At 48.2% G+C, this 27,604-nt stretch overlaps 1 long non-coding RNA gene across 2 annotated transcripts in view; it reads right to left on the bottom strand.

The window, feature by feature from the left end:
* LOC147002836 (uncharacterized) overlaps positions 1-24,544 on the bottom strand; it is a 29,724-nt gene extending 5,180 nt beyond the window's left edge. Inside the window, exon 1 of one of the 2 annotated variants that reach the window (XR_015048057.1) lies at positions 24,379-24,544. This is a non-coding gene — a long non-coding RNA (uncharacterized LOC147002836). The remainder of the gene's footprint in view (positions 1-24,378) is intronic. The other variant, XR_015048056.1, reaches the window with a different exon arrangement.
* Positions 24,545-27,604: the final 3,060 nt, after the last annotated feature.

Here is a 27,604-nt window from a genome sequence, read left to right as displayed (position 1 = left end):
TGCCTCTGCCACCTGGGCTGCTCCCATCCTGAGCAGCTCTCTGACTATTCAGGCTGGGCATCTTCCATGAAGAGAACATTCTTGAGGCAGACAATGTAGGCAGTTAGCAATCTAATTGGAATTCAGACTCTATGGTCACTCTGTGCCTCGGTTATCCCTTCCATAAAATCGAGAGCACAGTAGAGCCTTCATCAATGGGTATGGCTGGCATTTTCCCACAACTGCAGCAGCCAGGTTCAGTGAGCTTTTTCATCAGAGGAGCCGTTTCTCCTGGGTAGGGAGAAGCTGTAGGCTTACTGTCCACAGCTAGGCTCTCAGTCTCGGATAACACAGCTCCCTAGTCCTAAAGCCTCTTATCTTTTCTTCAAGTCACGGCAGAAAAATAATGAGAAGCCAGAAAAATAAGAAAGGGAAAAGAAAGACAGACAGCAAAGAGTCTATAATGGAGAAAGAAACTGAGCCAGCTGAGATTTGTGATTCAAAGCCACGTTACCAGACTGCTCTACACACGCATCTTGGATCCTGGGCGCCCATGCAGGCACACACCAAGGCAGAGAGTGTGCTGTGCAGGAGACTGCAGTGCAAAACCATGTGCGAGTGCCTAGAGGTTGGCAGATACAGCAGATACACCACAAGCCCTGACTAGAGGAAGGTCCCCAGCCCAACCCCCCTTCAAGCTAAGACCCCAACATTCCTGGAAGTCAGTTATTTGTACAACTCCTGGAGGTTGTAAAAGAAAAGGCATCTGACCCTGTCCCCAGATAGCCTGTGGTTACAAAAACAAACACAAACAAACAGAGCAGGCAACAGGCCAATCATAACCCCTACAGTTCTAAAACCAACTTATCTAGAAAACAGCTTACTTCTCCTCTTCAGCCCTCTGGGACTTGCATCCAGTCACAGTGTAGCCAGACCACTGGGAGCTCCTACTAGGAAAAGTAAAGTCTGCTAGATGTGAGTCTGAGCTTTCATTTCTTATTCCCTCCTACAAACCTAATTCATTTTACCCACAGCCCTGAGTCACATCCCTTCAAGACCCATTTCAGTCAATTACTGGGAACACAGAGCAAATCTAGAGACCACTGCCTCAGAGGACAGCAGAGGAGACCATTCCTGCATGAGAGAGCCTGCCGGAGTCCCTGCTCTCTTCATTCTGCAGCCATCACTCCTCAGTGACAAGCAGGCTCCCTCTGTACAGAGCCCCAGGAGGGGGCTCCTCAGTCCACAATGATGTACAAACCCTCCACATATACAGCCTCCCAAGAGGGGACTCCCCAGCAGGAGACCAGGAAAAATGATAACAAAGTCCACAGAGCACCTCCTAGCAGGCTGATCCCCAGACACCCAGTGTCACCTTGGACAGACATGGATTAGACTTCTGAGAAGAGGTGGTGGGGAGAGAAGGTTAATAAAAACAAGTGGAGGGGGGTTGGAAGAGGGGGTAACCAGGAAGTGGGATATCATTTGCAATATAAACGAATGGAATGATTAATAAAAGTTAAAAAAAAAAAACAAGTGGAGAGTGAGGGAAGCAGACCCCACTAGGTTACTGGGGGGGGGGTGGATCAGGCAGTAGGAGGGAAGTCTCCATCTGGAGTGCTCCCCCCTCAAAAAAAAATCAAGCCACAATCAGCCCAGCTCACTGTCAACAAACCCAAAATGAGAGCAAGGATCCATGAACTCAGCAGAGTCACCAACAGGATAAGGAATGAGAGCAAAGACATCAATACAAATAAAATACACCAGGTCCAACTGGGTCCTGGCTCAGTGGAAAGATCTATGGATCCGCTCAGCAGAGCGATCTAAATATGGCCGCCTGTTCACTTACTGTTCATGTTGTCTAAGAGAGTAACAGCATTCAGATTCCCTGGGAAGACACTGTCATTTTCAAGAGACACAGACAATGACATATGTAGGAGGGGCTAGTGCTGCAGGTCACTTTTAAGCAGCTAGACAACAAGAAAAAGCACGCGCACAGACACAGAAAGCAAAGATGGCAAAGGGTAACTAGGTGATCCAGCCCTGCTTCTGCCTGGTGTTCCTCCTAGTGAAGGGCTGGAGCAAGAGTTGGTTTTTCTTAAACTTTGACTCTTCCTGAACCCACAGACCAGGCCATAGGTGGGCGCCAGTCTCACCAGAGAGTGAGGAGTGGGATTGAGACTGCCCAATATTCAATTACAGGACAGACTTCCAGAACATCTCTATCATAGTAGAGAACTTCTGAAAAGTCTCCACCCATGGGAGCCACTCTGAGACACTTGTTGCCCAGCCTCCTCCTATCTAGCCATGAAGCAGGGTCACCATTCCTCCAAGGACAGCTCAGGGCAGCCATAGTGCTTACCAAAGGCAGGAAGCTGGAAGCCCTTGAGAGCTCAGGCCAGGGCTGGGACCAGCCTTCTTCCCACTCTGACCATGGAGGATAAGGACATGGGGCTACAGATCACAGGCAAGGAAAGGAGGCCAAAGGCCAGAGATGCCCTTAAGACTGGCAACAAGAACGAGAGCCGAGCTCAGAGTGAACAGTCATCCGGGGAAGAATGCCAAAGCTCTGGTTTCATTTGAACCCTGCTGTGTTAGAATAAGGAGAGATAGGACAGAATCTGCATTTGTGCTCCCCACATGTCATAGTCAGTGTTCTGCTGTTGTGAAGAGACACCATAACCAAAGCAACTCTTACGAAAGAAAGCATTTAGTTAGCACTTGGCTTACGGTTTCAGAAGTTAGTCCATTACCATCATGGTGGAGGCCTGGCAGGAGCATGGTAGCATTCATAGTACTAGAGCAGTAGCTAAGAGTAACATCCTGATCTGCAGGCGGGGAGAGAGAGAGACGAAAACAGAGGGACAGTCAGACAGACAGTCAGTCAGACAGACAGACAGGCACAGAGATAAGTCCAGGTGTGGGCTTTTGAAACTACCCCAGTGACATACTTCCTCCAGTAAGGTCACACTTAATCCAACAAGGCCACACTTGCTAATATTTCTCAAATAGTCATTCAAATGTGTAGAGGAATTTTAATGCAGAAACATGGCTGCTCTGGCAAGGGATCACATCTAAATATATGATCTGGCTGGAAGGTAGACATGCCCTTAGTACGTACTTTTTAATCCCTATCAGTGAAGGTAAGATTAGTTTGTAGAAGGAAGCAGCCATATCTGAAAGTTACCTCTAATTGAGTGGCAGACAAAGTGACGAATCAGAGAAAGATTTGACAGGATGAGTCACAGATAAGATATGCACAATTCACACAGCACAAAATAGCATAGGAAAAGGAGGATACTTAAGAGTGGGGAAGTGTTAGGGTGTGGTATATGGTGTGTGTATATGTTTTACAGAGAGAACAAGCTATACACAGGTAAAGACAGAAGGAGGCATAGACTGAGAAGGAGCCAGAAGATTAGAACGTATTGCCAGACTCAGTATGAGGTGAGGCAGAGCAGCTCAGGCAGAAGCCAAGAGAAGCCGGATCGAATCAGTCAGCTTGGAAAATTGGATTGTATGGAAGTTAGAAGCTTCCAGGCTCAGGCCTAGAGATGGTAGATAGAACAGAGAAGCATAGCTTGGGTATGGCTCTCATTTCATCTGAGGAAATGAAAGTAACATTTACACAAATGTATGAACCTCTGGAGACCTTTCTTATCCAAACCACTCCACTACAAATGGTTCTAATACAGGCTTTTAGAACCAGGATCAAATGCTTAGGATGTCTGTGGCATTCTCTCAGAGAATGAAATGTTCCCCAGATCAAAAATAAGTCTTTAATGTCTTAGCACCAACCTGGTCCTCGGCAGGCAGGCAGAAATTACCCAATGGTCGAGGATGGATTTCTGATGGTGGGGGTGTAGGTACCTGCTAAATGTTCACTGCATTGTGAGGGCTTGACTGATGGCTCCAGAGCTACCCTCTGCCGCCCCCTCCCCCCCCCCAGAATGCACACTTAGCTTATACAATGTGATGGCCCCAAGGAACCTCATAGATCCTGATGCTGGTACTAAGCCACATCCTCCAAGGCTGAGAGAAGAGAAGAAAGTAAGACTATTGGCCCAGGACTGGAGGACACAGATACAGCTCACTTCAGCTACTACATGAGGCCTCCCACAAGACTTGGAAGCTGGGCAGCATCAGTTGGACAGCCTGTAGGCCCTGCCTGTCCCTAGCTGGTCTCTAGAGAGCCCCTTTACCAGCCCTTCCCACCACTCTGAGGGACTCCCAAGGCAGCCCCATCCAACGTTCAGAGTCTCCTGATGAAAGCTATGTGTTCCCAGGCATTGATGCTGCTGCCGAGAGAGAACAGGAAATATCATTTGGTAATTGAGTCTCTTGGGGCCTTGGTTCTGAATTCTTTTCTTCACAGGCTGATCTGCTCCTGTTAGAAGTTGAGGAATCATCCTCTGCCATTCACAAGACCAACACCTGCATCTCTTGAGATCCACACCTCAGTTCAGAAAAAGGCATTAGCACAACACCCCTTGCCTTTCGATTCACATTTTTAGAAAGGAAGCATGACAGGGAGAGAGAAGTTCAAGGTCAGGGTGTGCTGAAACCATGGCGACTGACAAGTCACAGGCCGCTAAGGCAACAACAGGCTTGGGCTGCAGAGCATCACAAAGGCAGCCTGTCCTATAGCTATGCATCTCTAGTGCAGGAGCATCCTGGAACCTGCTGAGCCCAAATGGTGCAGGGCTATGGATGCTGCAGGAGAAGCCCACTGACTGCAAGTTCAGAGGAAGCTGGAGGCAAAGGGACATGCGTGACGACAGTGGACAAGGGCATATGTTCTTTTGCCTATAATACTTGGTGGAAATCTAGCTTGTAAAAATCTTTCTTGTAAAAGAAATTCAGTCAAACTGAGTATGGTGGTTCATAGCTTCTGTTCCTAGAAGACAGAGGTGGGTGGATTGTGAGTTTGAGGACAGCCTGGGCTACATAACAAGATTCTAACTCAAAAATACATAAAAGAAGTATGGAAGTTTGACTATGGTAGGCCCAGGGAGTGGCACTATTTGGAGGTGTGGTCTTGTTGAAGTGGGTGTGTCATTGTGGGTGTGGCCTTTAATACCCTCCTGCTAACTGCCTGGAAGCCAGCCTTCTTCCAGGGGCCTTCAGATGAAGATGTAGAACTCTCAGCTCCTCCCAAACCATCCCTGTCTGGACAGTGCCATGTTCCCACCTTGATGATAATGAACTGAACTTCTGAACCTCTTAGCAAGCCCCAATTAAATATAGGGTTTTTTATAAGTGTTGCCTTGGTCATGGTGTCTGTTCACAGCAGTAAAACACTAAGACAGGAAGGGTGAAAGTTAGCATCCAGTTCGGTGGTAAATGTGACAGGTGACAGCTCTTTACAGTGATGAAACGTGGGAAGCTCCCACTTCCTGTTGGGGGAGCCGATGACACCATTTGTCCCACTGACCACAGCTAAAACCTCGACACAGATGACAGAGCAACAGCCCGCAGCCCAATGAACAGAGGAACTCTGGAAGTGATGGCAGAGATAAAACACAGAGCAGGCTACATGTCAGAGAGGTAGTTAGTCTCCTATCTCCAGAGTTAGTCTCATGGCGGCCCAAATCCCAGCTACACAGCAAGTTCTGGCAATCAAGAGTTACAGCCTGCCGGGCGTGGAGGCACACACCTTTAATCCCAGCACTCAGGAGGCAGAGGCAGGCGGATTTCTGAGTTCGAGGCCAGCCTGGTCTACAAAGTGTGTTCCAGGACAGCCAGGCCTATACAGAGAAACCCTGTCTCGAAAAAAAAAAACAAAAACAAACAAACAAAAAAAGAGTTACAGCCTGAGGCCAGATGGCCAGGACTGCCATCCATCCCTCTGCCACCACAGAAATGCCAGTCCCACTGGGTGGCATAGGTCACAGTCCTCACACTGTCTGAGGTACACCCAACTGAGAGTATATTTAATATCACAAGGAGATGGAAATGCTGGCTTTCTGGCCAGAGATCAGGCAGAGGGGCCTGAGAAAAGGTGCGATAGCTCAAGAAAATGAAATAGGTCAGCATAAATCTAGCAAGATAAATAAAAGATCTATATGCCAAGAACTATAAAATTCTTGTGAAAGAAATCAAAGAAGACCTAAATAAATTGGAAAGTACACCACAGCCCATGGCTTGGAACACCAAATTTAGTTAAGATGCCAACTCTCCCTAAAGTGACCTGTAAATTTAACACGTCCCCAGATAAATTCCCAGCACTGCGTCCTGTAGACTTACAGATCTTACAGGCATACTGGTGCTGTACAAAAAGATGTATTATGGTAAGGCAAAATGGTTTTGAACAAGAAAACAAAGTGGGCAGACATGTGTTGCCAGGCTCTGTCTGACTTACCACAAAGCCATAGGATTAAAATGATGTCGATGCTGTGAAAGACACAGATCAATCCAGAAACAGACCAGCACAGAGATGCTCAACTAATCTATGACAAAAGGGCAAAGGTGAGGCAGTAGGGAAGGATAATCTCAGCAGATGTTTCTAGAACAATTAGACCATCTCCACATAGACACTCACAAAACTGAGGACCGAGATCAACCCCATACACGCTCACCCATGCACACACACTAAACAAATTAAATGTAGAAATAAGTAAGTAAAATTAAAAAGTAAATAAGTACAAAATAAAATTTAAAAGTAAAATTGGGTCATAGACTTAAATTAGAAACTATGAAACTGTTAGCCAGGCACGGTGGCACAGAGGCAGGTGGATCGCTGTGAGTTTGAGGTCAGCCTGGTCAACAAAGCAAGTGCCAGTTCTTGCAGGGCTACACAGAAAGATCCTGTCTCAAAAGAACAAACCAAATAAACAAAACAACAACAAGACAAAACTTTCAAGAGAATACGGGAGAGAAATATAACCTTTTAAGTTAGCAAACAGTTCTTGAATGAGACCCCAAATGTCTAATCCTGAAGAAGTTGGTGTATGGTACAAAATAAAATTAGGAATATATAATTTTTTTAAAGGCATATAGGAGACACTAAAGAGGTGACTCGCCAAGTAGCAGCACTGACAACACTCTACCTTTATGCTTTGAGACAGGGTCTCTCACTGCGCTTTCGTAAAGTGCGTTAGCAGGAAAGCCAAGTTTATAAACGGCAGCTCATCTGCTGGAGGGTCCGGGCTTTCTGCACCTGCTCCTCTTCCTGTCACACACTGGCCTCACAATAATTTATTAACTCCAGGACAATGGGATCCAATGTTCTCCCTCTTCTGGCCTTTGTGGGCACCAGGCACACATGTGGTGCACATACATGTAGCAAAACACTCATACACATAACATAACAAAACAGTCATTTAAAGGCATATAACAGGAGAGAAAGGCAAGTCCCAGAATACAAGGAAATGTTCACACATAGTGCATCTGATAAAAAAAAATTGCATCCAGAATATATTCATAACTAACTCAAGCATAAGAAATCTACCTACCTTCTTTTCTCTGGTGTGTGTGTGTGTGTGTGTGTGTGTGTATGTGTGTGTGTGTGTGTGTGTGCATCGGCGTGTGTGAGTGTGTGTGAATGCGTGTGAAGTATTTGCTAATGGAGCTGGGCTTCTATGTAGGCATGTGTAGAGGTCAGAAGTAGATGTTGTATCTCTTTTCTCCATCACTCTCTCTCTACCTTTATGCTTTGAGACAGAGTCTCTCACTGAACCTGAGGGTCATCCACATGGCTGTCTTATCATTGAGTTTCAGGGAATCGTCTCACCTCTAAACTATTGGGGTCACAGGTACACACCACTATGCCTAATTATTTACATAAATTCTGGGGGGGGTTGAAACTTGGGCTCTCTTTCTTATGCAACAGGCACTTTGCCAACTGAGCCATCTCCCACTGAGAGGGTGGCCCAGAGAAGAAATGGCACCATAAATGTACAGCTGACCCTGCTTTTTCCATGGGACCTGCTGAGCCACATAGGCAGTGCCCACAATGGGGTCACTTCTTTGATCCACTGTTTCCCAGAGGTGACCCTGTTGGGAAACCAGCTGTCTTGAGGGACAGAGTCACAGTGAGTCAGGTTTGTGACTGTGAGTTGAGCACAACTTAGCATGTTCTTCGGGAGCGACAGCAGCCCCTCCCTCCTTGGCCTTTTCCCTGGGGATTTATGAGCTTTCGTAAAGCGAGTTAGCAGGAAGGCCAAGTTTATAAAAGGCAGCTCATCTGCCGGAGGGTGCAGGCTTTCTGCACTTGTACCTCTCCCTGTCACACACTGGCCTTCCTGAGCTCACAGAGGAAAGGCACCTGATAACAGCTCCTAGACACTCCTGCCCAGAGTGGTTCCTCTCTACCTCCTGCAGTCACAGAGATGCTTTGCAGCAGGGTTTGGGCTCTCTGTTTTCTGTGAAGCAACTGAGGGTCAGAAGCTAGGGTCTGTCCAGACTTTTCTGTATTCAGTAAGCCTCCATAACCAGGAGACCCAAGTAGTCTGAACATTTCTGTGTTGTGAACAAATGCACATGCGTGCAACACACACACACACAGAGGCTGCCCTTCCTGCTAAGAGAAGCCACTACTTCTCCAGTCTTCTCTCACCTCTTTGGATGTGACATCTAGTATCTACTCCCAAGCAAAGTCTACAACTGTGCACATTCGAGTAGAAGTGGCGATGTCATCATGAAGATCTGGATATGGTTGGGCTGTGGTCTCACAAGAATAGTGAACCCTGACCTGACCTGAGCTCCTTAGCTCTCAACACACTCACAGACCAGGAGCCCACAAGGTGAGAACAGTGCCTGGAGGGACAACATGCGTTCTGTGAGCTGTCCCTTTCTCAGTGCCACAGCCTTTGGACACTCAACATCCTGAGAGTTTAATATTCCCCTGACTGGCATCCGCGCTCACTGCGCACCTTCACATCCTTGTGCTCTGATCTCTCTGTCTCTGTCTCTGCCTCTGTCTCTATCCTCTGTGTGTGTGTGTGTTTCTCTCTCTCTCTCTCTCTCTCTCTCTCTCTCTCTCTCTCTCTCTCTCTCTCTCTCCTTCTCTCTCTCTCCCTGCCCCATGTGGCATCTGCCATCAAAGGCATAGGGGTGCTAGGATCATGCTGCAAGTGGACAGAGCTCAGCCATAGGCTTAACACAAGCTCCTCTTCATAACATTTCTCAGCCTCACGACCTCCTTGCCTCCTCTCAAGGCTAGAACATGATGAGCCTGAACCATACCTTGACCCTACGTAACACTAGATCACAGTCAGCCATGGATGCTCCCAGCTCCCGTGGATGCTGACCGACAGCCCACGGGGCAAGGTGGAGTCTGTTCATATGCTAGCGCATGTGCTCTATTCCCACCCCTGTGTGGCATCCTGAGGCTCACTCAACTATTTGCAAAGTTGGTGTTGGCTGGGACACACCATGCCACATCTGTTTTGATGGTCAAGCCATCCCAGGCAAGGACATTAACTTTGACCATGACCTCTGTGCTATGCATGTGCATACTCTCTCAGCCATGGGGGGTGACCTTAGGTGAGATAACCCATCAGCCAGCACCAGAGACAGTTTGCACAATTCTGCCATGTTCTGCTCTCCACTCTTTTCTGATACTTCTCCCCCATCAGGCTCAGCTGGCATAGCCATTCCCTTCCTGGAGACCCTTTGAGGTACGTGGACCACAAACTCATCAAGTTCAAGGCTCTGTGCGTGAGCTGACCTCCATTTATCAAGTCATGTATGGGGAGAGGCAAGAAAGACCCCCCACTTAGTACTACCTCACCTAAACCCCCTAAAAGTTACTCTCCCCTATTCCACCAATGACTTCACTGGAGCCCCCAAATCCAGCAAAGTTCTTGTCAGGGGTTGATGATAAGGTCACCTAACACTGCATCCCATAACAGCAGAAGAGACCCTGAAAACTGGCTTCTAGGTCACTGGTGCTGCTTATGAAAGCTCCAACTGTGTTTCCTGAAAAACCAGTCTAAGGACAGACTGGTACAGTCCATTACAGAAGGGAAAGGGTGACCTCTGGCCCTGGGTCTCATGAGATGATATCTTTGCCATCTTGTTCAATGCCCCAGTCACACTTGAGACACTGAGAGCATCCCTACTAATGATAGAACTATGTGAGGGCCTTTGTCAGGCTTCAGGTCTTCCTAGCGCAGACATAGTGCAGTGGAGACCTCCAATCCCCAGGGGCCCTTGTGCACATCTCCACCCTTGTGAACCAGAAAGCATCATAAAATAGTGGCTGTGGGTGGGGGCAATTTGTTACCCAGCAGCTGCTACTGCACCACACTGCCACCGTTCCATCATTCCTTCCACAGCAGAGGTGCAGTGCCTCAGGCGAGAGATGGAGCAGTCATCTTAACTCTCCTTCCTTTGTGCTGAAGTGGTGGGGCTTTGCCAACATACTCCAGCTGTCGTGTATCTCCCTTCATCCCTACTGCCAAAGAGGAGGGCAGCAAGGCCAGCAGCGGGTGGTATCAACCCCATAGCAGCGGCCCTGGTCCACTGTGACCACTGAAGGCTGCTCTGAGCTTGAGTCTCAGCTTGAGGCTGCTGGGTGATGAAGCAGCCTCCTCAGTGGGTTTCCTGGGATCCTCACGCCTCTCCTCCCTGCTTCCCTGTGGCAGCCTCAGGCAGTTTCACATTGACAAGCTAAGTCTGTTCCTGAAAGTGAGGCCTTAATTCAGCATGGGAAAGAGGGTGTGCGAAGCATTTAGCACAGCAGCTTCAGCTGGCGCTCCATTTAGAGAATGCTTATTGCGATAACACAGAGATGTTTCTTCAAGGGTGTTTGACAGGCAATCTCTAGAGGCCATCTTCTCACATCAGGTTTTTTTTCCCCCAGAAAAAAAAAAAGATACATGGTAGTTATGTCTTTACTGTAGCAAAGGAAGATTTACTTTCCTAATAACGGAGACCCTGATGCAGCTAGGCCTTACAGCGTGCTGCAGTTAATGTTTGCGTTTGTGCTGCTGTTCCACCGTGAGCGTTTAATTGACAACTTGAGATTTGCCATTGCACAGCCATGAAACATCTGGGAAGCTCGAGAGACACGTGTTTTTACAGCCTTAAGGCTACTCGCAATTTGATAAGCGTAATAAGATATGGATGATCTAAATGCTTAAGCATTTAATTACCAGGAAATGGGAGATGTTTTGTTTTGTGTTATTGTAGCTTATCCTTTCATAAGTTTTCACTTAAGCATCGGGGAACAGAAGCCAACTTTCTGTCTTTGCCTTGTTCCACTCTCACCCTCTGCTTCAATAGCAGTGCACGACACAGTCCAGGAAAAATGGGACACTCTGCTTCCAAAGCCTTAGACAAAACTCCCGGGGGCTGGGGCAGTCCCTACTCTCACCACGGCCTTGGAGAGCATCCTCATCAGCAACAGGCTCACCCTCGCTCTGGTTCTCATGCCGCCACATCCTCTGGTGCCGAGTGGGGAGCCTCTCATTCCAGCTCCTTAAACCCGGGAGCAGCAACGGTATATGTGACATGGCAGGTCAATCAAAGACCTCTGCAAGATGAAAGCATGGTTGCAGCACAGCCAGGAGATGCATGACGTGGAAAAGCCAGACTCTCTCTGGACCCAGTAGTAATAATAATCAGCCTTCTGCCAGCCAAGCACAGGCCTTGGCTTTACAGTTGAACAATCAGGATATACAATCCAAAGGCAGTGTAAGTTTTTAAACGTCTTCCTATATATGTCCATGGATGTATCATCTGGCAAAACAAATCTGTGTGTCTGCATAATGCAGACATTAAGCCTAGCTTTCTCTTCCTTACTGTCTCACCTGCACCACTCCCCTTCTCCCCACTAATGCTTTTCCCTCCATCCCTCGATGGCCTCTCATCTTCCCCAGGGATCCCTTGGTAGAAATGGAATATAAATTTATCATAGTCTTTCCAACATGAGAGTGTGACTATTCAGGCAAGTACACATTTAGAGGGGCTTTTTCCTTGATTCTAAGAAAGAAGAACCTGGCCAGTACATTTTTCTGAAGCTTACTTTCCCCCCCTAATAACTCCTTCAGTATTCCACTCTTGGGGGTAGGGGTTCTCGCTGTACCAGTCTCCGCTCAGGATCCTGGGACAGACACCTGCTGCAAGCACAGGTTTTCATCCTATAATGCAGGTTCCCAGCAGAGTTAACCTACATTGGTGTTTGTGTGCTGTTAATATTGACAGTTGGTACGTGCTAAAGCAATATTACAAAGTAACTAAAGCTATATTACAAAGTAACTAAAGCAATATTACAAAGTAACTAAAGCAGTATTACAAAGTAACTAAAGCAGTATTACAAAGTAACTAAAGCAATATTACAAAGTAACTAAAGCAATATTACAAAGTAACTGATCAGTCAGGCCAACACATGAACCCCATCACTGTCAGAGATGGTAACAGCCACCCCAGCCACCTCCAGCACCATCCTCGGCTTTTGGGAGGTCTGGGATGAACACGGGCACAGATGTCCAAGTGCCACATTCCTCCTCTATCCCAGAGCCTGGGCCTTGGGACCTTCCCCAAGCCTTTAGGAAGCTTCCAACTCTGACAAGTCTAATCTGCTGATGGTTCAACAGATTCTCCACTCTGCACTTGGAGCTGCTGGCTCTGGATGCTCTCTGCAGCCTCCCTTGTCCTTCCTTCCAGGCAAGCCTATCCTGACACTCGCATACATGACTCTAGCGTTGCTACCTGATGCTGTCCCAAGTGGAAGGCAAAGGGTTGTTCCAGAACCTCTCGAGGTGTCAGCCACAGGTACTCCATTATCTGCTTGCCAGGCGACTCCGGGCCAACAGTGGGCAGTGAGAGCTACCCAGAGAGCAATACCGGGCAAGAGAGGTTTTGTCAGGTGTTGGGAATCAGGAAGGCTAAGTCCCAGGAACTGTGATGGCCCATGAAGGGAGACAAGGGCTGTCAGTCAGAGCAGGCTAAAGGAAGAGAAGATAAAAAGGGACAGGGCCCAGCTGTGACATTCTGACCTCCAGGCACACCTGCCCTGACACAAGGGGATATTACAGCATAGCTGCTATGCCATTGCCTATTACTGAAAGGCAACCGTGAGTCTTCCTGACACAGCCAGGGCTTCAGACCTGTGACCCCAACACCACCCCATCACCCTGACCCATTCCAGGAAAGGTTTTATACGCATGACCCTGAACCCTGGGTTACTTTCTCCCCAATGAGGTTATCAGGCATGGGCAGCTGAGGAAAAAAAGTCTCCACAGAGTCCAATATGGGGAGCAGGTAACACCACCCAGACGTCAGTGTGGCTTCTGGTTACTCATGGCAACACTGACTCTCACAAAGAAAAGCTTTGGGAAGCTACTCAGTCCAGTGGAGTCATCTGAACTCGTGATTCAGAGGAGAGCCTGGTCCTCCAGCAGACCCTAGGTCTAGATACTCAACATCAATTCAGAGTATAGGTGGAAAACAGCTCTCATTGCATATGGATGGATGCATCCAAGCCACAGACAGGCCAGGTGACGTGTCTAGCCTGTGCCCCAACAGAGCAAGAGGCCCTAAGGCTTCCTCTTGTGTGCTCTGAACACACAGCTGAACACAAGCATGAAGAGAGGGATTTTAGGTAAAGGAGTTCGCCCCACACTTGGGACAACACAGAGCTCCTATCAGCCTGTGACAGGGCATCACACTTGCGGGGCCTCCTGCTGCTCTCCAGCCCTACAGGGGTCTCAGTACATCTCCACTGTCACTCTGTCACCAAAGTGAGCAGTGCTGACTCCTCCTCTTGAGTTAAAAACAATGCTGTCTGTTATTAAAAATATGTGGCATTGGAGAGTGTAAAAGGAGAGCAAACTTCATCAGAAATCATGCTCTCCTGGGTCCCCTGTGCACCTCAAAATAGGATAAGGACCTTGAGAGAAGGCTTAGTGATTAAGAACACTTGTCCCTCTTGCAGAGGATCTAAACAAGTCTCCAGCACCCACACGGTGGCTCACAGCCGGCAGACACAAGAGCAGACCCTTTTTTCCTATCTCTGGTCAGAGAGAAAGGCCAAAGGCACAGGAAAATCTTCCACAGGGCCAACCCCCAGGGCAGAAAGTGACCCTGAGCACAGCCAAGAGCATGGGCCACTCTCTCCTTCCGACCATGCTTTGGCCAGTCCTGGGCTGGCCAGAGACGTCACCTCTATGCAATCCTTGAAGTTTCCTAAGAATTAGTGCTAGAAACATAACCTCAAGAAGCTAATGCCTCTCGTGGGAAGCAGGGATGGAAGTCAAGTGCTTCCAGAATGTATATACAAAAGGATTTGAGGGTCAAGCATGGTGGTACAGGCCTATAATCCTGGCACTAGGGAGGCTGAAGCAGTAAAAGCTTGAGTTTGTAGTCATCCTGAGCTACATAGAAAAACCATGTCTAAAATAAATTTTTAAAATAAATAAAACAAAATACAAGCAATGTGTGGACTTGAGCAGCTCTGCTTCCCTTTCACGTTCTTTCAGAAGCCAGGCGTGCTCTAGAAACCTAGATGCCACACTCCTCCCAGCACGGGATGCCAAGTGGAGAATCATGGCTGTTTTGTTGGGTCGGAGGTAGAATGAGCTGAGGTAACCAAACTGCCCTTCCACAGGCTCTGAGGAAGCCAGGGGATGTCACATCCAGTTTCTTCCAGTAGGATCCATCCTAGGCAGAAACAATAATACCTCTTGAAGCGAGGTGCCACGCTGTCCTAGGAATCTGGGTGCAGCAGGTGAGCTTGCCTTCCTTCCCATCTGGCACCTGGAGGTGTGGCAGGCTCCGGGGATGTTTTGGAAGAAAAGCCTGTTTACCATAGGAAGCATAGCCAGCTTTCAGACATGCACGCTGCACACAAATGCTCAAACCACAGGGGAAGATCAATTAGGAACGTGTCTTGTACCTGAGAAAATGAGGGGGCGGAGGCAGCTGTCACTCTTGTTTTGGAATGAGCAGAGTCATGGTGAGTGCCACCCCACTGCAGGGCAGGAGGGGAGAGGGCGAAGCTCATTGGTCACCTTCCTCCACACTGTGAGGTCAGGCTGCTTGGCTACAAGTACACCCCAAGAGTTACACTGTAGCAAACACGGGGATATTCTGGCCACACTCAGGACCCCAGTGTCTGCATTGATAGCACGTGTAGATTCAGGGTTCTCAAAACACAACAGCTTGGGCTGGAGACATAATTCTGTCACCACACAACAAGCTTGAGGCATGAGTTCAATCCCCGGAACCCACATAAACAAACAGTCCAGTGTTACTGCGTGCCTGTCATTTGAGCACTGGCCAAGGCAAAGGCAGGAGGCCAGGGCCTTCTAGATAGCCAACTCAGGCAATCCGGTGAGCTGCAGGTCCAAAGATAAACCCTGTCTCAAATAACAGGTGGAGAGCAATTGAAGATCATTCTCTGACTTCCACATGCCAGCATGCATACACATGCACATGCACACACACACTAGTTCTAGACATTCCAAGATGTGGACTATGCTGTACAAGGAGGCCTGGAGAAGCAGCTCCTGTCCCTGCTCTTTGCCCATCTTGGTGAGCCACCAGGGAGACAGCCATCTTAGCGCACCCTAGTGGAGAGCCAAGAGCATACCTTACTGAGAAGAAGGCCCAGGTTCTGGCCATGGATAGCTTCAGCATCCACATTTCAGGGCCAGGCTACCCCAGTCTCCCTCTTCCTAAATTGCCCTCTCTCTCAAATGGGCTCTTGTTCTAGGCCTTTTGCTGTGCGCCTTGTCCTGGCTCTGGCCAGGGCTCCTCACACCAGCGCTCTGGGTTGATACACAGAGCTTTGGTTTTTATTATTTTTCTATTGTGATAAAACACCATGACCGAAAGCAGCACAGGGAGGAGATGCATTATGGTTTATAATTCATCATGAAGAGAAGTCAGGGCAGACTCTCAAGACAGGAACTGAAGCAGAGGCCATGAAGTCTCCATGATTTTCTTGGTTTGGTTTTTAGTAACAACTCAGGACCACCTTCCAAGCACTGTTCACCATGTACTGGGCTCTCCCACATCGAACCAATCAATAAAATATCCATAGACTTTCCTACCAGGCCAGTTTGATGGAGACATATCCTCACTTATGGTTCCTTCTTCCCAGAGGACTCTAGCTTGTGTCAAGTTGACGAGAGATAGAGAGAGAGAGAGAGAGAGAGAGAGAGAGAGAGAGAGAGAGAGAGAGAGAGAGAACAAGCTTTCCCTCTCACCTATATCAAAGCAGCAAGAGTTAGACAGTGGAAGCCACAAATGACTGGCCAGCCTGGGACCAGCCACCTTCCACCATATACCCCATCACATTTGTGACCGAGTGGCTCCTGGCGTGGCTGCTGCCCCATGCAAAAGAAGTAGGAAATGAGTTTTCCTGAGAAAAATGTGGTGGTTGTCACCTCCATGCATCTATTGCTCACGCTATCTGTAAGTCAGCCACTGAAAACAAAAGGAAACTGACCTCCTGCCCAGCCTTAGATTTCTGTCCACCAGGGCTGTTTGGTCTCAGCTGATCATGTGTGCCACCCTAAAACAGATGCTCTCGAGAAACACCACATGTCAAGGCAAACTGGAATTACCTACCAGGTACTCAGGGACCATGGAGGCAGCTGCCACTCATCCATGCCCCCTCCGAAGCCCTTGTCTGAAGGACTGCCCACTTATGAGTCCCCAAAAGTCAGGCAACAGAAAATGGAAATAATCACAGGTCTCATGTACTCACTCATGCCACAGTAGAGCAACTGCTTCCCCTGAAAAGAACAGTGGCAGAGCCAGCAAGCAGCACAGAGCAGACCTCAGGAGGGGCTTTCCTCTGCAGACACCCGCCCTCGCAGCCCTTCCCTTACTGTCTTAGTTAGGGGTTTACTGCTGTGAAGAGACATCATGACCAAGGCAACTCTAATAAAGGACAACATTTAATTGGGGCTGGCTCACAGGTTCAGAAGTTCAGTCCATTATCATCAAGACGGGAGCATGGCAGAGTCCAAGTGCAGGAGGAGCTGAGAGCTCTACATCTTGTTCCAAAGGCAAACAAGAGAAGACTGGCTCCCATGTAGCTAGAAGGAGGATCTCAAAGCCCACCCCTACAGCGACACACTTCCTCCAACAAGGCCACACCTCCTAATAGCATCACTCCCTGGGTCAAGCATATTCAAACCACCACACTTAACAATAGGTGGTTTCAGTCTAGCATCCTACATCTGGACCAACTCCAGCTGTGATGGTTGAAGAATCCACATAGAAGTATCCACCAGTTTACCTGCTGTACACATATATTTAGAAAGTTCTGGAAGACACAGTCCATCAAAAGAGAAAGAAAGTCAGAGTAATAATGAGAGAGAGTGGGTAAGAGAAGTAAGAAAATAAGAGGCTAGACATAGGAAAAAGACAAAAGAACATTTTAGAAAGGTGGAGATGGAGAACATGCTCAGACAACACTAATTCATCAAAGAAAGAGAGCCAGGTTGGAGCTGGAGGCTGAAGAACTCAGAAGAGAAGCCCCAACCAAATAAAATAGACCCAGGCCTCACAGACACTGAAGGGAGACTCTGAAGAGCTTGGTTCCCCTGGAAGGCCACTGCCTGGATAAGGCTCTAGGACATTGTCTGCTTCCTTAGAATATAGTGCAATCTTTCTAAACATGCTCTGGTTAAAAATTAAGGCTAGATATAAGTAGAATGGACTCAGGTCAAAGCGGCAGGCAGGTTTGCTGTTTGTAGTGTCAAGCCAGTAGCTGAATGGAATTTGAAAATGCTATTACTGTGCTGCAGGGCTCAGCAAACTGGGCTTCGTGCAAGGCAATACAATATATGAGGATAAAGATGTGAAAGAGGCCATGAGAATCTCGCTGAGAGCTTTATAATGACAGAATGCTCTGCATTAGGAGAGCCCTGGACCTGACTGCCAGGCCTCAGATCCTGTCTAAGGAACAGTAGACAAAACACCAGGAGGATAAACTCTACCTCCAGCCACATCTGAAAGATACTGTTCGGGAAAGAAAGGGTAAGAGTGGGCAAAGGGACCTCATGTTGAGATCTCATGAACGCAATTCAGCCTGAATCCCAGTTTAAGGATTATTTCCTCTGGAGACGTAAGGCTTTAAATCTATGTCTGTTAGAATTGTTTTTTAAAGTAGAATGGACATTCACAAAGACATCGATAAAGATAGACACCATAGGGTTAGCAGTTTATAAAAGATAGCCTAAATATCTAATCACAGATATTTCAATACATAATATTGAAATATATTACAGATATATAATCCCTGTCCATTTCAATATCCTAGGGCAGGGAAGGAGTCTGTCCTACAAGCCATTGTACCTTAAATATGCTTGTTATTGTATAGGTGGATTTGGAGTCCCTTAAACTGTATCCATGGAAACCCTCTGAGCAAGGCTTCCCTTCTCCATTCCCTGCCTCGTGACACTTGTCTTTCCAGGGACAATTCTCAGACCTGAGGTGTTGATCATTCTGCCCAGTCCCAACTACATGGTCACTGCATCCTTAAGGACAGGTCGATTCAGGGTCTTTGAGCATCATGTAATTCAGGATGCACCTTGTAACTCACAGATCAGGAATGTCTACCCCCACTGAGTACCTGGAGGTCAGAGTCTCGGGGCTGTGACCAAATCTTGCTTTACACTGAGCTGCTGGGATTCCCCTAAGTACTGATGTCCCCAGACGGAATCTGCTCTTGGCCCACAGTCCCACTTCGGAAACTGATCCTCAGATGGTAGGCCACGAGGGCAAAGAGACAACCACACTCTTCATACTGGGTGCCTAGGATGACTTCAACCCCCACTTGACACACAGAGCAGCAGCTGTCTCTGGGGAACTAGAAGCAAGTTTTACCGGTCTCTTGGTATTTTCCTGGTCTCCATTTCTTATATTATAATACATAACTTCTGAAACTGAAAGCTCTTTCCAAGGATATGTCCAATTCACATCCTTGAGAAAGTGTCCCATAGTAGGGACACTTTCACAGTAAGTTCACACCCTAGGGGACCCTGAAAAGGGGCCTAGCCTCATTCAGCGAAACTCTTGGAGTTTGTGAGGTGTTAGAGAACTGGGTTTGGTCTCGAGAAAACGGTTACAAACCACCACCTCAGGCTGAGGCTGCCGCTCAGTTGTTGGAGTGCTTGCCTACCACGCGTGAGGTTCTAGACTGATCCTCCGAATCACTTACACTAGGGATGGCAGCTCATGCCTGTAAGCGCAGCACCGAGAAGGACCAGGCAGGAGGATCAGAAATTCAAGGTTATCCTGGGCTACGAAAGACCTGTCTCAAAAAATTAAACTTTACCAAAGTATCACTGTTCCTTCCCACTGAGGGCAGAAAGCACAGGGCTTTACCAGCATTGAGGGTGCTCTGAAACAGGCCTGGAGTTCACCGTCCATGATTCCCCAACACCCCATGGGACCCTGTCCCTACCGCAGACTTTCCCAGAAGCCCAGGACAGCAATAAGATCCTTCTCAGGCAACATGGAAACAACTATCTTGGATTTGCAGCGGATAACAAATTGAAACTGTGGGTCACTGCCTGGGCGAGGTACTCTGGAGAGTCTCGGAGAAGCCTGTGATCCGCACTGGGGACACTGCCCCTGTTACCATGAGAGAAAACAGTACTGCTTCTCCTATCTCCTTCAGTGGAGCTGGCTAACTCCTTAGAGACGCCCCCTCCTCCAAGGGCAGAACTCCATGTCACTCAAGGGTCAGGACAGGCCTGTTCCCTTGCCCACACAGGACCCTTGCAAAGCTGCAGGAGCGTAAGCACCAAGAATCACATACCATGCCTTACCTCAGGGCCTGCAGGGCTGAGGCAGATGAGCAAGGGGATACTGGGTGAGGCTCCAGCATGACCACTTGCGCACACACACACACACACACCCTACTCTCACCCTCACCTTGCCTCCCCATACGCAGTCAGTGGATGGAAGCAAGCAGAGTGAACTTGTCAGTTGACTAGTTGGTGAATTCTCCCCCACACCCCAGCCACAGGAACAATCATAGAATCAGGGACTGGCCAGCCTGAGAACCCCCTTTCTCTCCTTTTCCCCTAAGTCTCTGAATGACCCTACTTCCCCTGTCACCTGACAGTAAAATAGAAGCAAGTTTTACGTTCAAACAAAGTTAGAAACTGCCAACAATATCCATGGACACGGTTCCTGCACTTCTGAGAATGAAACAGCTACACAATAGAAAAATGAGCCTGGCTTAGAGGTCAAGATGAAGCGCCTGAGAAGGTGGAGTCAGGAGAGTCAGGTAAAGGAGGGCTCAGTCACCTTTACTTGGGCAATGGAGCCCTGTGCTTTAGGTTAGCAAAAAGCCACCTGTGGCGGTTTGACTATGCTTGGCCCAGGGAGTGGCACTATTAGGAGGCAGTGTGTTACTGTGGGGATACACTTTGAGAGACCTTCCTCCTAGCTGTCTGGAAGTCAGTTTTCACCTGTCAGCCTTCAGATGAAGATGTAGAACTCTCAGCTCCTCCCATGCCATGCCTGGCTAGATGCGGCCATGCTCCCACCTTGGTGATAATGAACCTGTAAGCCAGCCCCCAATTAAATGGTGCCCTTTATAAGAGTTGCCTTGGTCATGGAGTCTCTTCACAGCAATGGAAACCCTAACTAGGACACCATCCTTGCTTGTTTGCTATTGTAAAACAGCAAATGCCAGACAAGTCACTCTGCATCCCAGGCAGATGGGATGCCCCACTAAATGCTAGACAGTCATCAGAGGCCTAGGAAAATGAAGAGCTAGTGTACAAGCTGGGGGTGCCCAGCCCCATATTGGCAGGCATTTTAACCCATGCTGAAGAAAGGCTCCTGTCAGAGGGTTTGCCTGTATCGGCCTTGGTTTCTGGGGACCCCACCTGTCATTCCAGGGCCCTCTGGGACTGGTGCCTTCCTATATTCCTGTCAGTACACATACTCCAGCAGGCTTGACACAACACTGAGCCCCACTGGGATGGTACTCAGGACAGACTGCAGCACCCAACTGCTAGACAGTCAGTCGTGGATGACAAAAGGATGCATACCCTGACCCACTCCCACCTGCCTGGACGCTCTGTGGCCAGCGGAGCCTTTCCAATCGCCACATCCTACTGATATCTGAAGGCAACAACTAGATGCTGCCAGTGGAGTCTAGCCAGTTATCCTCAGTACACTCAGGGGAGGGGAGGCTAGGGATGACCTGGGAAAAGGCCACGGTTCTCCCTCTCGTTCTTCAGGTGGCCTAGAGTAATCTCAGCTCAGTGTGACAGCTTGAGGCTCGGCAAGGCCATAGGAGCTGGGCATGACCTGCCCAGGTGTCACCAAGGTCTGACCACCCAGTTCCTGGGCTCCAGGCCAAGGGTCCCCACGTACAGCTCTGGCCAGGAACCAAGTGAGGGTGTGCAAAGGCTTTGTCAATTGTCAAGAGCTACATAAATGCTTGGGTTGTTATTTCTTGCCAAGTTGCCCACCTGTGGTCCCTAATTGTCGAGGACTCCTGAGCAGAGCAGATCTGGACACCGGGCCTCATTAGGAATTCCAGGCGGTTCCGTGTCTTTTGCTGACCTCTGCATTAATTCTTGCCCTTTTCTCCCCTCATTAAATCCTATTTCTGGAGCTGGTGATAGCTCCGTAGTCTCTCCCCCTGATTAAATAATGACCAGGGATCACTCATATTAGGTGTTCCCCACCTTCATGACACCACCACCCTAAGGCATGCCACCTTTGGGTGCATCTGTGATTGCTGTGGGTATTGGCTGACCTGGCAGATACCACCAAATCACCTTTGGTCTATCTTCAGGCAGACATTTCTCATGCCAATTTTTAAAAGCTTGCCGTTTTTCACGGGGAGGAGACTGCAGTTCTATAAATAATTAGGTTGGGTTTTGATCTTCCCTGCAGTTAAAGGACACCAATGAACCCATTCCATCAGCAGAGTCATATCATGAAGCTTGGGATGGTTTGAGATGCTCTCTGCTGACAGCCGTGAGCCCTGCTCTGGTGTCTGCCTATGGCCTCACCACTGGAGTAACCCTCAGCTGGTTATCCAGGCTCGTGTTTAACTAGTCACCCTTCACGGTCCCTGGCCTGGCCTCTTTGGATGTTTCCTGACCTGAATTAGAAATTCCAGCCCTAATTTCTTGCAGGTAAAAAAATACTGCAATGTTGACAAATAATCATCGAGCCCATTCAAATACAGGGAAGGGGACTTAAACTTATCATTTATCAAAGAAGATGCACACATGGTGAATGTGTACGTGGAAGACAGCCCAGACCACCAGCCACCAGAGAAATGCTAACCAAAACCACAGTGAGGTACTTCCTCCCACTGTCAGATGGCCATTGCCAAAAGGTAGGAAGTGCCAAGAGTCGGTAAGGATGCAGAGAAAGTGAGACCCTGTGCCCTGCGGGGCACATAAAGTGGTATGGCCAGGGCGGAAGAGAACACAACCCTCCAGAAAATTCAAAGCAAGGCTTGGGAGGTGGCTCTGGGGGTTAAAGCATCTGCTACACAAACATTAGGAAGCCAGGTTCACATTCCCAGCACCGACATAAAGTCAGCCATGGTGACACACATCTGTGACCCCAGTTAAGGGACTGAAGACAGAAAGATCCCTGGGGATTGAGGGCCTGCCGCTCTAGCCAATCAGTGAGAGAGACCTTGTCTCAAAAAATAAGGTGAAGTGCAATAGAGGAAAAACACCTACTGTCAGCCCCTGGCCTCTGCACATGTCATGTGAGCACACACACACACACACACACACACTGAAAGCCCAATTACTGTATGATGTGGAAATTCCATTTCTGGTTAAATTGAAAGTAGCAGGGCCAGGGTGTTGCTCAGTGGTTAGAGCACTTGCTTAGCTTGAACGTGACCCTTGTTTCAAATTCCCAATTCTAAAGAAGAAGGGAAAAAAAGGGTTGAAAGCAGAGACCGAATCACATATTTGGGAACCTTGTTCACCACACCATCATGCAGAGCCCAGGTACCCCTCAGTAGGTGAGTGACAGGCAAATAGATGGGGAATATGCTGCTTTGATCTGTTCAGGTTGCTATAACAAAAATGCCATAAATTCAGTCATATATAAACAACAGTTCATGTCACCAACACATTCAGCACCTAGTAAGCCTGCTGTCTGCTCCACTCTTGACCTCACATGGTAGAAGACACAAGTGACTTTCAAGGACAGATAAGAACTCTTTAGAAGGGCACAAACCACACCCATGAGGCCCTGGTCCTTGTAACCTCGATGCCTCCTCAAGACCCAATCTCTCAGTACTAATGTGCCGGGGGGTCATGTGTCAGTGTGACACAAACACTCAGAGCTGTGTATAACTGTGTGGAGCCTGCCCTGTCCATGCAGTTTGACACTACGCACCCTTAAAAAGGAATGAAATTCTGCTGTGTGAATGAACCTGGAAGATAGAATGTTGAGTGGCATGTACCAGAGAAAGGAATTCTGTTCCCACGGGAAAACTATGGACTGCTCAACTTTTTTATAAAAACTGCCCGATGCCTCTTAAGGCATTGGAGTCCAAGCCCTGCCTCGTTAAGAGCACAGAATGAAGATCATAGAACGAAAACGACCCTTGCACCCACAGATCTCCAGAGAGACCAGGAATGCTAAGTAGGCAGTGGAAAAGATGTGAAACCTGTTCTTTGATCCAGAAAGCTGAGAACTAGAAGTAATTAATAGCCTGGTGCCCAGTGCTGTCTGTTGGGCCAGGCCATATCAAGTTTCCACAACCAAGGACCAGGGGTGGCTAGTAATCTCAATGACCCTTGTGTTTCTTGTATAGACAGAAACTCTGCCAAGCTCCCACAACTAGGACCAGGGATGGCTAATAACCAAAATGACCTCTATGCTATCTGTATGACTAAGACCAGGCTAGACCTTCAGGCCCTTGCTAGTATAGACAGCCATCTCTAGAACCTATCTTCTTGGAAGAAATGTCATGAATATCATACCTGAGTTGATTCTTAGTGTAATTACACCTCCTTATGCACCAGGGACTGTATTACATCAGGAAATTAAATACATCGGGAATAAACCGCCTGTTATTTAACACCCCGAAGTCTGATCCAGGTTGATGAAATCAATCTGCAATGGGTTTTCAGTTTTATTTCTTCCCAGGATTCACCTCCCTGTCTGACACCTGCAGGACACACACCACCACCACCACCCACCCCCCCACCCCCCACCCCCCCACCCCCCCACCCACCCCCACCCACCCCCACCCCACCCCACCCTCCCCCGCTCACTGCACTCACCAACATGTGCCGTGTTCCTACAAGAGCCTGGGAAGAGTCGGCTCCAGACTTCTAAAGCCGCTAAGGACAAATGGGGTCATAAGTCGCCAGAGACTGGTTTATCAGTTGGGCTTTTGTCACTGTGACAAAATACCTTCAATAAACAAAGGAAGAAAATTTGTTTGGACTCGCAGTTTCAGATGGTTCAATCTGTGCTCACCTGTCTCCATCGTTCCTGGACTATGGTCAATCCAGAGCCTCCTGGGCCACATGGGGTGAAGCAAAGCGGCTCAACTCATCGTGGCCAATAAAGAGAAAGATAGCACAAAAGGGACCAAGGACAAGGTACACCCTTCAAAGACACCACCCAGTAAACTTCTTCCTCCAGGCAGGCCCCACCTCCTAATTATCACTAGGAGCGAATACATCCAGCTCTGATGAAATCAACATCCTCCTGAGGCAATCGCCTCTCAACGGCGCCACCTGCTGGTTGGCAAGCCTCAGTACAAGCACTTGTTGGGAACGTCGTACCTTCATCCTATAACATTTGTTCATAATTAAATGTACATCAGTGGAGATAACAGAAAGCTGGTTCGTTATAAGAATCAAAGAGCGTGGAGGTCAAGGGTGGACTTGCCACTACAGAGATGGCCTGGTCGCCACTCAAAGGTAGCATTTCCATGGCCCTTCAGGGCAGTCGATTTTCTGAGCATGCAAAGTGATGGTAGCCTGGGTCTTCATTAAAAGGAGAAACCAGACCAGATGCTCTGGAGGTTCCTTACAGTTCTATAAAGAGAGGTCCACTTCAAGCCTCCCACTAAAACTGCATATTCCAGTACTAACCCCTAACTACATATGGCCACCACGTTTAGATTCAAATTAATTACAGCTAAATAAAATGCAGTGTTTAACTTGGTCTCGGGAGTCACATTTCAAGTCCTCAACAGCTGTGTGCAGCTAGCAGCACACACTGGGCTACACACAGAACTTTCCAGAATGCAGTTCCTTCATGGGACCCTCCAGCCTGTGGTCCAAGGTCATCTGGAGAACACATAGATTCGAGTCTCCTCAGCAGCTCTTGGGCACTGAGGCATCCCAAAGGCAGGACGTGAGTAGCAACACTGGAGGTTACCCTACTGCTCAGGGGCAGGTGCTTGGGATGGACGCACTAAACAACACATTGGGTCTCCACCATTCTGGAGCCCCAGAAAAAATGGAAAGCAAACTCATCAGGCTAGCTAGAGAGAATAGCACTGCAGTTCCCCTGGTGAGCAATCTCAAGTGACATAAATCCACGTTTACTGTTTAAACCTCCAGTCGCATTCACATGAGGCCTAGCATTGACCTTTCGCCTCCTAAAGCCTTCATAATTGCTTTTATTATTATGCCTGAATTTTATCTCAGTTGAAAGTTTCCTTTTTTCACCCTATTAAAAGTGTTAATAAGCTGTGTTTAAAACCTTACCTCACAATTATGTTGAATAGGCTGAATAAATCAACACTGGTTCTTAGTCCATTTGAGGGGGAAATTGAACTGCTGTGAACTTAAATATTTTAAAAGTCAGAGCTGATGAACATGTTAATGCTGCCCCACATTAGCATGCTTAACTTATGGTGACAAACAGGAGGCCATTCCCTGCAGAACCCTGGGAGGAAGGAGTGCAAGAAGGCAGAATGCATTTGGCAGGAGGCTTTCTGGGAGCTTCCTGGTTCCCTGGTCCGTGGTGTCTATAGCTATTTATGCTTACAACTTTAGATGAGAAACCGTGTGTGTGTGCGTGCGCGTGCGTGTGCATGTGTGCGTGCGTGCGTGTGTGTGTGTGTGTGTGTGTGTGTGTGTGTGGTGGGAAGAGGGTACCTCATGCAGCCCAGGCTAGTCTTAAATTTGCTCTGTAGCTAAGGAATACTTTGAATTTCTGTCCCTCCTGTGCCTGCTTCCAGAGTTCTGGAATAAGGCATCTAACCTAAGAAGCAGTATTTTTAAAGCCCCTGACAAGGACTGGTGAGATAGCTCAGCAGTGAGAAAGCTTGCTAGACAAGCATGAAGACATGAGTTTGGGTCCCAGTGACCATGCAAGAGCTGAGCATGCCCAGAGTGTGCAGCCTGTAACCCCAGCACTTGGGGTAGGAGTGGAGTCAGAGACAGTAGCTTACTGACAGCCAGCTTAGGATTCAAAAGAATGAGGCAGAGAATGATAAAGCAGGATACCTGACATCCTTCTCTGGCCTCTGCACAAGTGTGCACAGAGGTGCAAGGCACACCTATGCACACACATACTTGTGCATATGCACCACACATACATATACCACAGCTACGCACAATAACAATGATACTAAACAAAAGCCCCTGGCAGGTGTTTGCGTGGATAAGCGGCGTGGCGCCGTGCAGCTCTGGACACATCCTGCCAGCCCTTTTCGAGCTCATTCTCTTTTTTGTTTGTTTGGTTTTTTTTGTTTCTTTTGTTTTTTTTGTTTTTTTTTTCGAGACAGGGTTTCTCTGTGTAGCCCTGGCTGTCCTGGCACTCACTTTGTAGACCAGGCTGGCCTAGAACTCAGAAATCCGCCTGCCTCTGCCTCCCAAGTGCTGGGATTAAAGGCGTGCGCCACCACGCCCGGCTATTCTCAACCATTCTCCTCCTCCTCACATAGTGGAAATGTGCCTGGAGAGTAAAATCCCAGCAGACCAACGGTCTAACACACTCGGCCAGCTACATTTCTAATGCAGAAATTAAAAGGCCAACGATGGAAGACTGGGGAGATTTCTTAGTTGGTAAAGTGCTTGCTATGTAAGCTTGAGGACCTGAGTTCAGATCCCCCACACCCACGCCAAAGCTGGATTGGTGATGAACATTGGTAACCCCAGTTTAGGGCAGACAGAGACAGAAGCCCTGGGGCTTGCTGGCTAATGTAGCTAAAACGATGAGCTCCCGGTTCAATGAGCAACACTGTCCTTAAAAATAAGGTAGAGAGTGATAGAGGAAGACACTCAACGTGGCCTCCATATGTGCACATAAAAATGGGCACAGGCACACATCAAGCTTGCACTGATGAGTGCCCTCTCTCTCTCTCTCTCTCTCACACACACACACACACAAACATACAGAGAGAGAGAGAGAGGAGAGAGAGAGAATGGTTAGACTAGACACTGGGTGAGTAGCCCAGTGGTAGAGTTTGCCGGGTGTGGCACTCAATCTTCATTGTCCAATTGACTGGATTTAGAATTATCTAGGAAACAGAATCCAAGGCACACATGTAAGGGTGTTTCCAGGGAGGTTTAACTGAATGACAAAGCCCACTCTAAATGTGGGTGGTACCACACCGTCACATCCCATGGGCTGGGGTCCCAGGATGAATAAAAAGAAATCTGGTCTAGGTGTAGGGCTGTACACCTCTAATCCTAGCACTTGGGAGGCAGAGACAGAAAGACCTCTGTGAGTTTGAGAACAG

Source organism: Mus caroli, unplaced genomic scaffold (assembly GCF_978045245.1).
Source record: "Mus caroli unplaced genomic scaffold, Mus_caroli_1 scaffold_8, whole genome shotgun sequence".
NCBI classification, from domain to species: Eukaryota; Metazoa; Chordata; class Mammalia; order Rodentia; family Muridae; genus Mus; species Mus caroli.
Note: the sequence above shows the minus strand (reverse complement) of the source record. Positions and strands in the feature narration are given on the sequence as shown.